The following is a 14,929-nucleotide window of genomic DNA, read 5'->3' as shown; positions in this document are numbered from 1 at the left end:
ATAAACAAATGAAAAACAATGACACATAAGATAGTTCCATAGATACGAACACATTCCATGAAACTAAACAATAACTTCATCAGTGGAATAGAGATATATAAATGAAGACCTTGTGACAAACTAAAATAGTTGTTTTTAGCAATTGATCCAAATGCTTTTTAACCAGGAGGGACATATCTCGAACTTGATTGATTTCATGTCTACGAAAAACTGTTGGTATAGTCTTTGATGATCTGATCAACGAGAATCTGATGACCTTTTTCGGTGGGATGAAAACCATCCCAAAACAAATATTTTGTGTCATCTTCACATGTTCCACTCTATCTATTGCATAGTATGCCCACCTCTATGTTTCCTGAACCACAGCACCCTTTATCTACTTCTTCAAATCCTATAATCATTCAAATATAATTAATTAAATTGCTAAGAAGAATATCAATTGTAAATAAAGATGCTGAAGCTGTCTATAGCTTTGAATTTAGAGAGGAGGTTAATGTTTAGTGTACCATATTTTGAGGGTTGACTATGCAATCAACTACAGAATTATAGGCATCGATGAAAACAAACTTGTATTGATGAGGAAACTTTTTTGGTAATAAATTAATGGCAATTGAGAATTTGGTGTTGGCCAATTGCGCAGCTTCATTGTATTCCTCAACACACATTCTAGCTGGACCTCCACCTAATGTTCTCTGCGCTGGTAAACATCCTAATGGTGGAACTCCCAGAAATGTAATATCTCTCGCACCCAACTTAGCTTGCATAATTCCTTAGAAAAGAAAATAGAAAGAAAACAAAGTCTTGAATAAAATTATAATTTAAAAACTACATAATCCCCTATATACATAAAAGAAAATTTTGAAACACAACAAAAGTGAAAGTTTATCCACACATCAACAATTACGCATTTCGAGCGGAAGGGTTCGTAGTCAACATATATATTTCAGTGTGACCCGACAATAGATTCTTCAAGTCTTATGAAATAAAGTTTACGTACTTGGAAACTTTGTGAAAAATAGTACTATAAGTCATATAGTTAATAATTTAAAATATTTAAAAATAATATTAACAAACATATATAATGAATTTTTTTTGACTCCACAATTAGTAATATTGTCAAATAAAATGAGATATATAGAGGGAAGATTATGTAATGACTCAGTTGGAGAGAAATTTTAAAAGCCTAATCCACCAAAAGATCAACATCAAACAACGTAATTAGAGGGTCAACATTCACTACTAAAATAAAGAATTAGCGACGGACAAATTCGATAGCTAAACAGTAAAATCTGTTACTATTCGTATTTAGCGACGGATTATCATAAAATTATGTTAGCAGCAAGCAATTTAGCGACAAAGTTCATAACTAATTTCATTTTTTTTTTTTTGAGAACTCATCATAATTTTATCCTCATATTCAAAATTTAAAATAGACACAGAGGTATTATACTTGAAAAGTAGTACTATGAGTCAGTGTAATTAATAATTAAAAATATTTAAAAAGAATTTGAAAAAATCATATATAGTCAAAAAAGATTTGTTTGACTTTCTAATTAGTTATAGCATCTCATAAAATGAAACAGAGAAGACTGTATAATTAGTCAAAAATGAATTCTTTGACTTTCTAATTAGTTATAGCATCACATAAATGAAACAGAGAGAAGATTGTATAATTACTCAATTGGAGAATAGTTTTAAAAGCTAAACCACCAAAAAATCAGCATCAAACCAAGTATCATAAAATAAATTAATTTTTATATTCAAAATTGAAAATGCATAGAGGTATTATACGCACTTGGACAAAGTGGGAAGCGTAGGTGGCTAGAAGATTTGTATATGAGTCTATATCGTACATCTTCTGTCCAATTATGTCTGAGTAGTAGTTACCAGTAAGTCCAGCAAGGTCAACAGAACCAGCAACCACTATGAATAGGCTGTTGTTTAATATATAGTTTGCTTCTTCTTCCCCAACCAATTCCTTCAACTTCCCAATATATTCTTGGAATTGATTTAATTGTGCTGATAGTGGTATGGCTGACATAAATCCATAACACAAATCCATAACACAAAAAACAAAGTATTAGTGTTGATTTATTATTATTTGTATTATTTTTGACATGAAGGGTTTTATGGTACTGATTTTGCCAAATATTGATAACATTACTTTATAAACTGTAAAGGAAAAACAAAGAATAGAAAGTTACATTGAGTGTAGTTGTTCGAGTGTCATATCCACAACCTCCTGATGCAAAGCTAACGCCAGTTCTTAGATCTTCGGCTTTCAGATTTGGATCTAGATAAGCTGGTATCAACTCTTTAATACCCAGTTCTTTGGCTGAAATAAATTAAACATGGAGGCAGGAGGCATGTCAAATTTAAGCTCCTCAATATATAATAGTATCACACTTTCTTTTAATTATCACTAAAGATTAAAATCTCTAAGTACTTCTATGACATTTTTACATAACCTCTTTCTCCATCTCTATTTGTTAATAAAAAGCTTCATGTGGTGCACGTAAGTTTGTAACTTGTACGTGTACTCTTTTTACTTAGCAAATATTTTAAATGCATTTCAAACTTTTGCTTTTGATGTTCCGGTTCCTCATTAGATTTTTTTTTTTTTTTTGAACTATTATATAGGAGCCTGTTTGGCTTAACTAATTAAAATCATAAGGATCAAGTACTGAAATATATTATTAAGTGTTTAAATTGATTTTATAAATAAGAATGGTACATTCTTATATTTTTCTTAATGAAAAGTTTTATAGCCACACAAATGCAATGACATGTTTAAAATAATAATTTTTAAAAGTTTTATAGCCGCACAAATGATATGACATGTGTAATGCTGTCTAACGGGATGGGACAAGACCCTTTTGTGGGACACATAACGATTTTTTAAAGGGATTAGAGGAGGGGGGGGGGGGGATTGGGAGACGAACCACGCTTAACCCGTCCCATCCAACTAAACTAACGGAACCGGGTAGGACAGGTCGGGGGGCCTTAGTGAGATTTTTTTAATTTGTATTAATTTAAATATTTAAGCACTAAAAATTATAAAATGATGATAGTGTGATACTCATAAATTTAGTAAAATGGACACAATATTAAAATAAATTTCATATTTAAATTGATCGCATTGTAAATTCAAAACATACAAACATGATTTTTCTAATTTATGTGGGACAGGATGAGGGATGGGAGCGACGATTTCTTAACAGGAAACATCACGATGTTAGTGGGACGGGATAGGGGGGTTTCCGCTAGTCCCATCCCACTAAGCTTACGCCTACGGGACGGACCTGGACGTGGCAATACGAGGACGGGACGTACGGGATATTCCATCCCATTAGACAGCCTTAGGCATATGTGAGATTACAAGAATTATTTTATTAAACTTTATGTCAATTTAAACTATGACAAGCAGAGTAAAGCGAATGGAATGCCTATCATATCTGGTGGAGTCATGGCATTACTGAACCGTCCGGTTGGCATCCCACCCATTAAGTCCTTTCCATAAGGAGGAAAATTACCCTTGACTATCGTCGTTAAATTGTTATTATTTCCCTGATCCACTATTGAATCTCCAAATGCATAAACTGCCTTTATAACCGCGTTTGGCGGTAGCTTCGCCTTGGCTTCACAGGCATTAAACAACACAAAAACAGCAATAATCACTAAACGAGATTTTATTGAAGTTCCCAAAGTTGTTTGAAATCCACACACTTTCTAATTTCCAAGTTGTCAAAATTTAAAAGGCTGGTATTCGGGTTTTCATTATCTACATTGTCTTTGAAAAGTTATGTAGACTGTTAGGCAGGGCTTGAATGAATCTTAATTAGGTGAACTCATAACTTATTGCCGCACTTACTTTTTATTATTCATAATACAGTGTTAACGTTAGAGTAAGCTAATTAATCGTACGCAATAATATGTACTCCCTCCGTTGAATTTTAATGGCCGCTTTAGCTCAAAAAGGTTTGTCCAAAACATAGCGACACTTTTTTAATTCAAAATTAAAGTTGGCAAATGGGATAAGAATAATAATCCTGGAATAAGATGAAGTATTATTTATCCCGCGTTTGGTATTGGACATTAATTAGTCACGGGATTAGTTTATCCCCCCGTTTGTACTAAAATGGTGGGATAAAATAACCCCATGGGATATCCCAACCCTTAGGATATCCTTGCTTATCTCATCCCGCATACCAAACGATCCCTTAACAATAAAGAAATAGTTATTTTTAATACTTCTCAATTCTTAAAAAACATTTACTAAAAAATAAATGTAACTTAATAAATTATACCTTATATTTATTATGTTTTTTAATGAGCGTATCAAAAGAGCTTAAACAACAATTAACATGGGACAGAAGAAGTACTTAATAAGTCTTCTTGTTTGAGATACTTTCTTTGAGTACATTAAGCAAGCTATGTTCGATCCTTTGAAAACTTCTATTGCATTTCTCCCATTTCCATAGATAATAACAAAACAAAAAGAAAGTTTTATAATTGGAAAGCTTTCAATTGTCGAAGTAAAAAAGCTAGTATAGTCGGGTTTTCATTATTTACTAATTTACAGAATTCAGGAAAATTTAGTACTTATATTATTAGGCACCGCTGGTATGAGCCTTAATTATGTCCATTTATTGCCGCGTAATTTATAATATTATTGGAGTAAGCTAATTAATGGTATGCAATAATGAAAACTCTTCACTACAGTTATGATAATGTACAATTATGGTCTAAATTACCGTTACATATGTTTTTTAGAAGAAATCATGTATCCACGAAAATAAGTTTATGGGAATGATTAATGTGGGTTGTCGTATGCTTACTTGTTTGTCCAGGTAAAGATAATTGGATATCATCTGAACCTACATGGAAGAACAACCAATATTTAATTAGATGTATATGTGATTTTATTTATTTATTTTGATTTTATATGAGATAGAAATATATGATGAAACATATCTCACGTAATACTTCTTTATAGACGATATTCATGGTGTAGGTTTTTTCATTTGTTTCGATTTTTACGCATGATCATCAGGATTCTTATTGTTTATGTTAATATTCTTCTTGAAAATGCAACGTAAAGTCGACCATCTGAGAAGACATGTTGAGAGTAGATTTGTTGATTTTTGAATTGTTGGATTGATGAGCACATTACTGTTAAGATGAGCCCATCTTCTAATGTGGACAGAGGCCCGAGTTAATAGATGACCCGGTCCAGCTGTCCCAACTTATAATTTTGCTGTTTAGTTTGTATTGTTATATTACTTTGTACATATATAAGGCTACGTGTATATGGGAGATTGACACTTTTGGCATTTTAGATATTTTGACAGATGAATGAAATCTCTGTTCTCTCTTTTTACATTTAGGGTTTCTTTTTATATTTCCTCTTCGATCTCTAATTTTAGAGCTCTAACATGGTATCAGAGCGGGTTTCCGTGACCCTCTCGATCTCCTCTATTTTTTGGTTTTACCCGTGAATGGTTTTGCTAAAAAAAAAATCAATTGATTTTGGGTTTCTTGTGATTTTGTTGCAAGTTTCACTGGTTTTTAGTGCTCGTTTATGGAGATTTAGTTCGTAAAAGTGAAATGTCACGACCCCGACCACCGAAAATTGCGACTAGTGCCGAGTTGGACATTCGTATACACACGCTGATTGGTAGCCCAATCGACCCATAACTAGCATAATAAGGAACTATACAAAAAAAAGGCAAGACGTCGTCTCAAAAACGTCACACGTATATACATATCACGACAGCTTTGTCTCACGAGGAGTTACAACTCTCGACGAGATAACATCGTACATAAGCGGCGAGGCTATCATAACATGTGGGAACGTCTGACTATGTACATGCAAGCCGACAAGGGGCGCCTACGAATGGGAACGTCCCAAAACATAAGTCGTATATACCTGACTAACAGCGACTATATACGAGCCACACATATGTCTACGGACCTCTAAAGAGTATCATTGGTAACATATGACGGGACGGGGGCCGTACCCTTGAATGAACATATACATATATCGACGATTTATACCAAAAGTCTGAACTCGGAACAACGGAGCATTCAAAACGGTGAGTAGAAGTCCTAAGGCGAAGGTTCCCCCAATCGAAATGTCGTACTGCGGGCATGAAGGGCATGAAACGCGGCCCCCGAAGAAAGGGGTCGATGCGGAATATGTGCTTGAGTATATAAAGCATGAAAGACGGTAAACGAGTTATAGCAGAAATAAAGTACATAAAACGAGTACGATAACGAATACCAAAATGCTTGCTTTTGAAACACAAATCATGCATGTCGATATCATATATCATGTCAGGCCCATTATAGGACTCGGTGAACATGGTCGCCACCCCGTCTTCAGCGCCATAACACGACGGCCTCCGAACACGACATAACTCCGTATCACGGCATAACTCTCCGTATCACGGCATAGCTCGGTATCCACGGCCATAGCACCATAACACGACATAACACCATAACACGGCGAGCGTGACTTATAGTATATATATATACCGTGCCGGCCCTCTGTGAGGGACTCGGTGAAAAGATGTAATAACGATATGCACGAGCGAGTAGTGAGTAACCATATGCATATAAATCATCTTTTGAGACTCAATAGATAAGTAAAGTAATCAACGCTCGAGTATTAAAACGATAGTCATGTTAAGTTCTTTCTAAATGTCATTACGAACTATATTAAAATAAAGCCTCAGGGATCATAGACATGTATCAAATTAATACGAAACAGTTTATGAAAGTTATGGTCATTAGTTATTATGAAGTCTTTCAAGAATAGGAACTTTTACGCATCGTTTACTATCCAATCATATAAAAACTCGAGGGCAGTAGCTCGACTATATTAAGAAGTCTAACATCAAGAAGTGAATAAGAATCATAAACATGCTCGGAACTTATGAATAGAGTCACCCCGAAGCTCATATCATATCATACTTACATCTAGGACATGCCAAAAGAAAGAAAGGATAGGCTTTACATACCTTTAGCGTTTACTCGCAACACAACACGTATACGGCCGACCAATAGTACCTCGAACCCATATTAAGACGTTAAGAACTACGGTTAAGCTACGGGAGATTCAAAACGTATTCCAATATTAGTAACTCCTTTCTAGATAATTAGAACGACGTTTCCCTTATTTTCAAACCAACCACATACAACCATGCCAACATCAATAATCATATGTTCAAATATCAACCCGAGACTATTCAAACAAGACTCGAGAACACTACGAATGTACCCCCGTACAACATTCCAAAACAGCCCACATTCATAATAATCGATAACAATCCACATACGACTACTACATTTTCAAATTACTCTTAATGATTCATGGTCGTAATATTTTCATCTAAACAACCTTACAACAAATTTCAACCAACACACAATACAACATATAATCTTAATTACCATTAATCTTCCAAGCTCAACAAGAACAACAACAACAACAACACATTCTTTTCATCCAAGTTCATGAACTACACCAACAACCACACGTTAACAACATTATTCATTTAGATGCAAGAAACTATACTAACACCATATTAACTTCTACAACATTCACAAACAATTACAACTTCAACTTGAACCATTAAGTACCTTTATTCTCATCACAAAATCCACAACAACAACAACTAAATACTAAGTGAAATCAATTCACTATTTTCCCTTAAAACGACCCCTACACGGCTTGACATGACTTTCAACATCAACATACACAATTTTATAGATTCAATTCATATGTACTAAGTTACAACAAGCCCAAATCCTTACTAAAACATGTAGAACATAATCAACCCTTACCTTAGCAACTTGACTTCTTAACTTGGCTAGAATTGGTGAATTGAAATGATACTTGTTCTTGCTACTCCAATGACTACTCCACGTTGCTATGCACCTTCCAAAGGGCTGAAATACCTTGGAAAAATTAATTTTGGATCAGTAGCTAAGAGCTCAAGTTCAGCTCATCCATGGCCGAACCTCTCTCCTTCTCTCTAGTTCACAAATTGATGAAGATGAAATGAATACATAGTTGATTCATTAGTCATCCATCTTATTTATATATGCTGCCCATGGAAGTGACACATGTCCAGCCATGACATGTGTCCCACTAAGATTCATGAACCAATCACATTCGGCCATATGTTGTGGGGCCCACTTAGTGGTCTAATTAGGCTAATTAATCATAATTAATCACTAATCCCCACTTAATAATCTAATCATAGTTGATTAATCCCTAATCTCCATTAATATTTCCATGCCAATTAAAATTTATAAGCAATTCGTGCACTAATAAAAATCGGGGATTAACACTCCTTGTCTCGTATCCATAAATAATCTTGTCCTTGGACTTATGCCGATTAGCTTACGAATAATCCGTCGAATAAAAATACGGGATATAACATGAAATCCAAGGCCTTGCTTCTTTAGGTTGCGAAGAAGGACGGAACATCTCATTTTTTGCTTGTTCTGTGTTGTATATGCCCAAATATTTAGGGTTTGATACATATGATACTAGATCTGTACAATTCTAGGGGTATCATTTGAGATTTTAGCTATTTTGTGCATTTCTAGACTTGATTGTGTGATTCTAAGGTTTCGTATATAGTCCTTATCGTGGTTGAAGAATCTCTGGTTGTTGAGAACTTATTATCGTGGTGTGATTCTATCTTTGTTGTGGTGGTTGACATTGTATTGTGACCTGGTATCGTTAAGTTGTCTAGTTGTTCGTATCTGCAAATCTTCAAAGATCGATATATTGTCTCATTATGCCTAATTCTTCGAACGAAGTCAACACTCAAGGGTTTGAGGAGTACACAGTTTCTACTACTCACCCTTTCTATATTCATCCTTCTGATTGTCCAGGCTCACACCTACTATCTCCTCCTTTTGATGGAAATAGGTTTGTTATTTGGCGTAAGAATATGCTTACTGCACTTTCTGCCAAAAACAAGTTGGGGATCATCATAGGCAAGGTTGCCAAGCCAGAATCTGATTCCCCCAATTTCCCTTTTTATGATAGATGTAATAAAATGAGTCTAGCCTCGATAACCAACTCTCTAGTTCTAGACATAGCTCGTAGTGTGATGTGCTTTGACACAGCTAAATACATCTGGACTGGTATAAATGAGATATTTGGTCAGTCTAATGGTACTAAGTACATTCAACTTCAAAGGGAACTTAGTGGCACTGCCCAGGGGTCATCAAATAAGTGCCTTCCGGGATGAACTTAGTACAACCTATATGGGACCGGTTTGGACATGTGGGGCACTGAACAGTTCATAGAGGAATAATATCAATTTGTTGGAGGGCTGAATGAATCTTACTCTATTGCAAGAGTAATATTTTGATGATGCCAGTACTTCCTTCCTTAAGCAAATAATACTCTATGCTCCAACATGATGAAAAACAAAAGAAACTTTTGCCCCTATTTCTAGTTTTCCAATGAAGCAGCTTTTTTCGCTGCTTCCTCCTCTCACTAACACAACAATAGGAACTTCACTCAGAGATTTCAATTTGATCCTAAAAGATCTTCCACTTCTGCTCAAAGCTCAAATCTTGCTTCTATCCCCACATCCTCACTTGTTTGCAAATACTGCAAGAGTTCAGGTCATACTATTAAGAAGTGCCATAGGTTACATGGGTACCCTCCAGAATTCAAGTTTTCTAAGAACAAAAGATCAGCTTCTTGTGTCCAAGGTGATGGGATTCCTCTATAACCTATTCATCTCCATCCAAATCTGATAACCTTCCTTCTAGATTCACAAGGGATCAATATCAACATTATCGACAACTGCAACACATGTTCCAATAGACTACTCTCAATTCTGCTCCTTTTGGTGGTTTTGAAGCAGAAAACTCAACATTTGCACATTTTGTAGGTGTGTTTTCTCACCCTGAAGTTCATTCTGCTGCTTTTCATACTTGTGCAGTTTCAACATTAGGTTTAAATCCCTGGATCATTGATTCAGGGGCTACCAACCACATGACCCCTCACAAACACCTACTTCACAATCTTGTACCCTTAGTTACACCTTTTTTAATTACTTTGCCAAATGGATATAAAGTAAAAGTAATATCTACTGGTTCTTTACACCTTAGGACATATATGACTCAACACAAAGTTTTGTTAGTTCCTTCCTTTCATTTTAATCTCATTTCAGTACACAAACTCCTTACTCAGTTTGACTGTGATGCACTCTTCACCAAATCTAATTGTACTTTACAGGGCCCTTCTCTGAAGAGGCAATTGGAAATTGGTAGAGCTGCAAATGGTCTGTAGTTCCTGAGTCATGATGGACAACACTCTCATTCTACTATTCCTATTCATGTTTTTACTTCTGATTTTCCTTCTGTGAATCATTGTACTTCTTGTATTTCTCCCAATAATGTGAATAAGACAGATTTGTTTTGGCATCAAAGGTTGGGACATATGCCATTTCATAAAATGAAGTCTATACCCTTTTTATCTGATAATATTTCAACTAAACAACAATTTATGTGTGACATTTGTCCTAAAGCAAGACAACAAAGACTCCCTTTCAAAGAGGTCCACTCATTCTTCTGTCCCTTTTCAACTGGTCCATATTGACATTCGGGGTCCTTACAATACTCAAACATAAAATGGTTTTAAATATTTCTTGACCTTAGTTGATTATTATTCTAGGATAACATGGACTCATCTACTATCCTCTAAAAGCAATGCAATGCCTATTTTAAAAGCCTTATTTGCTATAGTGAAAGGGCATTTTCAGACCATAATTAAATCATTTAGATCTGATAGTGCCTATGAACTAGGCAAAAAGAGGCTGAACTTCAACAGTTCTTCTCTGAAAATGGCATTTTCCATCAAACTACCATTCCACATACTCCCGAACAAAATGGTATTGTAGAAAGGAAACACAAGCACCTCTTAAAAGTGACTAGGGCCTTACTATTGCAGTCCAACTTCCTTTAAAGTATTGGGGGATTGTGTCCTCACAGTAACTTATCTGATAAATAGATTACTCTCCACTATTTTACAGAACCTCACACCAGTTGAAAACTTCATGGCACGCCCCCCACATATGAACATATGAGATCCTTTGGTTGTTTGTACAATGCTGCCACACCTAGACCTGCGAGGGACAAATTTCAATCAAGGTCAGTTTCTTATGTTTTCTTGGGATATCCTTGTGGTAAGAAGGGATATAAGTTGCTAAATCTTGTCACTCATGCCATCATTTTCTCTAGGGATGTAGTATTCCATGAACATATTTTTCCTTAACAAAATTCTCCTTCCTGTACTTTCCCTCCTTTTGATCTTACCTTTGCTGATTTTCCTGAATCTAATCCCACTATGTCCATTCCTGCCACCTCTCCCTCTTTCAATCATTCTCCTCCTCCTGAAGCTAATCCCCTTGTCCATGATCATTCTCCTTCTTCTATTGACTCCTCCTCATCCATTTCACCTCCTATTCTTATTCCAAATCCTCCACCTGTTCCTGCCATTCTAACTAGACATAGTACAAGACTTAAATATCCTCCTAGTCATCTTGCTGATTGCATTTGCACATATGTCCTTCCACATTCATCCTTTCCTATATCTCCCAACACCAAACTATTAACTACTAATTTGCATCTCCGTGAACCTTAATTCTTTCAACAGGCTGCATTTCAACCAGCCTGGCAAGAGGCTATGTTAAAAGAATTTCAGGCCCTTGGGGCAAACCACACTTGGGACATTGTTCGTCTTTCATCTAACAACAAAGGAATTCTTTGTAAATGGGTGTACAAAATAAAGTAAAAATCTGATGGCACTGTAGAGAGGTACAAGGCCAGACTTGTAATTAGGGGTGACACTCAACAATAAGAAATTGATTACAATGAGACCTTTTCCCCTGTAGTGAACTTACCACTGTCAAATGTCTCCTCTCTATAGCTGTTAAGAAAAACTGGACTGTTTTCAGCTAGATGGCAATAATGCTTTCCTTCATGGTGATCTCCATGAAGATGTATATATGAAAGTGCCACCAGTTCTTCAGATTTCCTCCTCTTCCTCTCAATCTTCTTTTCCTTTAGTCTGCAAGCTCAAGAAGTCCTTGTATGGACTTAGACAGGCTTCCAGACAATGGTTTGTAAAATTATCTGAGGCCTTATTGTCCAGAGGTTATATCCTTAGCAAGAATGACTGTTCTTTATTCACAAAGTCAAATGGTTCCTCTTTGGTTGTGTTAGTGGTGTATGTTGATGACATATTATTAGTTGGTTCTAACCTCTCTGAGATGACTGCCCTTAAGACCTTCCTTGATGGTCAATTTAAAATCAAGGACTTGGGATTAGTACATTACTTTCTGGGATTGGAAATCACTTCTCATTCTTCTGGTTATTTGATGAACCAACACAAATACACATCAGATTTGGTAGAGGAGTACAACTGTTCTTATTTTACACCACTTTCTGCTCCCTTGGATCTTGCAGTCAAGTTATCCCCTGACCTTGGTGATACTTTGCCTAATCCACTATTTATAGGAGACTTCTTGGTAAATTTAATTTCTTACAAAGACACAAGGCCTGATATCTCATTTGCAGTACAACACCTAAGCTAATTCCTTAACTATCCAAGAGTTCCTTATTGGGTTTCATGAGTTGAGATATCTTCTAAATGCACCTGATCAAGGGATTTTGTTATCTTCCTATCCTGATTTCTATCTTATGGCATTTGTTGACTCAGACTGGGCTGCATGTACCTTGTCTAGAAAATCTATCACTGGGTATTACATCACTTTGGGAGGCTGTCCAGTGTCTTAGAAGAGCAAGAAACAGCCCACTATCTCTCTTTCATCTGCAGAGGCAGAGTACAGGGCATTGAGGAAAGTTGTAGCTGAGGTAGTTTAGTTGGTTCGACTGTTGGGTGATATTGGTTTGACTATTTCTTCTCCTGTCCCAATCTTTTGTGACAACCAAGCTACTCTCCATATAGCTAAGAATCATGTTTTTCATGAACGCGCAAAGAATATCGAAATTGATTGCCATTTTGTTCGTGATTGTTTGGTTTCTAATCTGATTTCTCTTCATTTTATGAGATCTGTTGAACAGCTAGCTGGCATTTTGACCAAGGCTTTGCTGGTCCTCTTCATCATTCACTTCTGTGTAAGGTGGCTGTGTTCGCACCTAGCAGCATGAAGGGGGATATTAAGTGTCACGACCTAATCTAGAGGGTCAAGACGGGCACCCGGGCCCGACTGTCGCTGAGCACTGCTAACCTACTTTCCTACTATGATCATATAAACAAGATAGAAATATGATAAGTCATACAAGAAGTATGCTGAAGAGGAATGAGCCCATAATGATATACTATGCAACCAAACTGGGCAAAACTGTACAGTAGAATATAGAGTGCGTCTAACTATACCATGAATGTCTACAAGCCTCTAATGGAACATATGTCATAAAGAAGTCGGGACAGGGCCCCAACGTACCCATATATAAACAAAATAATAATATACCAAAGCTCGACAACAACTCCAGAACAAAAGGAGTGCTCGAACATCAGCTGATCTGCAACCTGCTGAGGCGGATTACCAATATGTCTATCTACACCTGCAGGCATGAAGCGTAGCACCCAGAAAAGTGACGTCAGTACAGACATAGTACCGAGTATGTAAGGCATGAGAGTAATAAGAAAGAGACATAAGAGAACATATAATATAATAGATGCATCCTGCATGTCTAATATGCTTTTGTGAACCAATGCTGTACATAAATGTTGTGCATGCATGCATGAGGTCATGCATATATATGCGTATATAACGCCTGTCAAGCTTCTGTGGGCATCCCGTCGTATCGTATCTGCCTCTGTGGGCATCATCATCACTATCATCATAGTCGTAACCATCATATGACCAGCTGATCAGGTGGTAGTGCGTATATAACATTGTCACCTTCCCCATACCCCATATATATATATAATACATAATATAAGCGCATATAATGCCTGAGGGGTCACAGGTCTGTATATGTATAAATATAAATGAAATGCAATGCGTAATCATGATAAGAGTAGAAGTAACTCTAGCGACTATACTGAACCTAAAGAGAGACTTTCTGAAGATAACACTACGGAACATGAATCAAAGGGACCATCCCTAACTCCGAGAGTAGAATCATTATGTATTAACATTACGTGTACGTCTTGTTCATAAGGATCATGCTAAGAGAAAGAAAGGAATAGCTTTAACATACCTCGTCGTCCTCTTAACCACTCAACATTATCTTCCCGAGCTAACAAATCTACATTCAAGATGATTCACACTAAGGTTAAGTCATTGAAACACTTATAAGGTCAAACTAAACTATTAAGTGAGCTAATGAAATTTGAGCAGCATTTCCCCTATATCACCTACTTCCACCAAATTCCAAAACAACTCCAAAATATCAATAACAACATCAACAATACCATAACCAAAAGATTAAATGCAAATTAAGCTCCAATTAATCCCAAAACTTGTTTCATAATCAATTCTTAACCAATACTTCAATCCCAACACTTTGTGACATTTTCTATCAACTCAACATAAGTAATAAGATGAAGAACATACCTTATACTTGAATAACTTAGCCACACACAGCTTGCTCCAAGATTTAATCACCACCGATCTAACTAGAAGCAAGAACACACACTCTTCTATGAACTAGCTTAGGTTTTCAAGGTTAGATCTTCTCTTGAAATAGCTTGAGATGATTTGGAATGTTTATGAGTGTTTAAGAGAGCTTAGAAGGTCTAGATGAATCAGGGTTTGGTGACATAGTGACCCAAGGTTGTGCCTCTTAAATTTGTAATAAAAGGAAAAAATTCCACCGCCTCATTTTCACGGTCACTTTCACGGACCGTAAATTATTTCACTGG

The 14,929-nt window shown here is 36.1% G+C and overlaps 1 pseudogene; it reads right to left on the bottom strand.

Moving 5' to 3' along the window:
- Nucleotides 1–200: 200 nt before the first annotated feature.
- Nucleotides 201–5,007, bottom strand: LOC132053769 (GDSL esterase/lipase EXL3-like; annotated as a pseudogene).
- Between the last annotated feature and the right edge of the window lie 9,922 nt (nucleotides 5,008–14,929).

The sequence above is a fragment of the Lycium ferocissimum genome, chromosome 4 (assembly GCF_029784015.1).
Source record: "Lycium ferocissimum isolate CSIRO_LF1 chromosome 4, AGI_CSIRO_Lferr_CH_V1, whole genome shotgun sequence".
Classification (NCBI taxonomy): domain Eukaryota; kingdom Viridiplantae; phylum Streptophyta; class Magnoliopsida; order Solanales; family Solanaceae; genus Lycium; species Lycium ferocissimum.
Note: the sequence above shows the minus strand (reverse complement) of the source record. Positions and strands in the feature narration are given on the sequence as shown.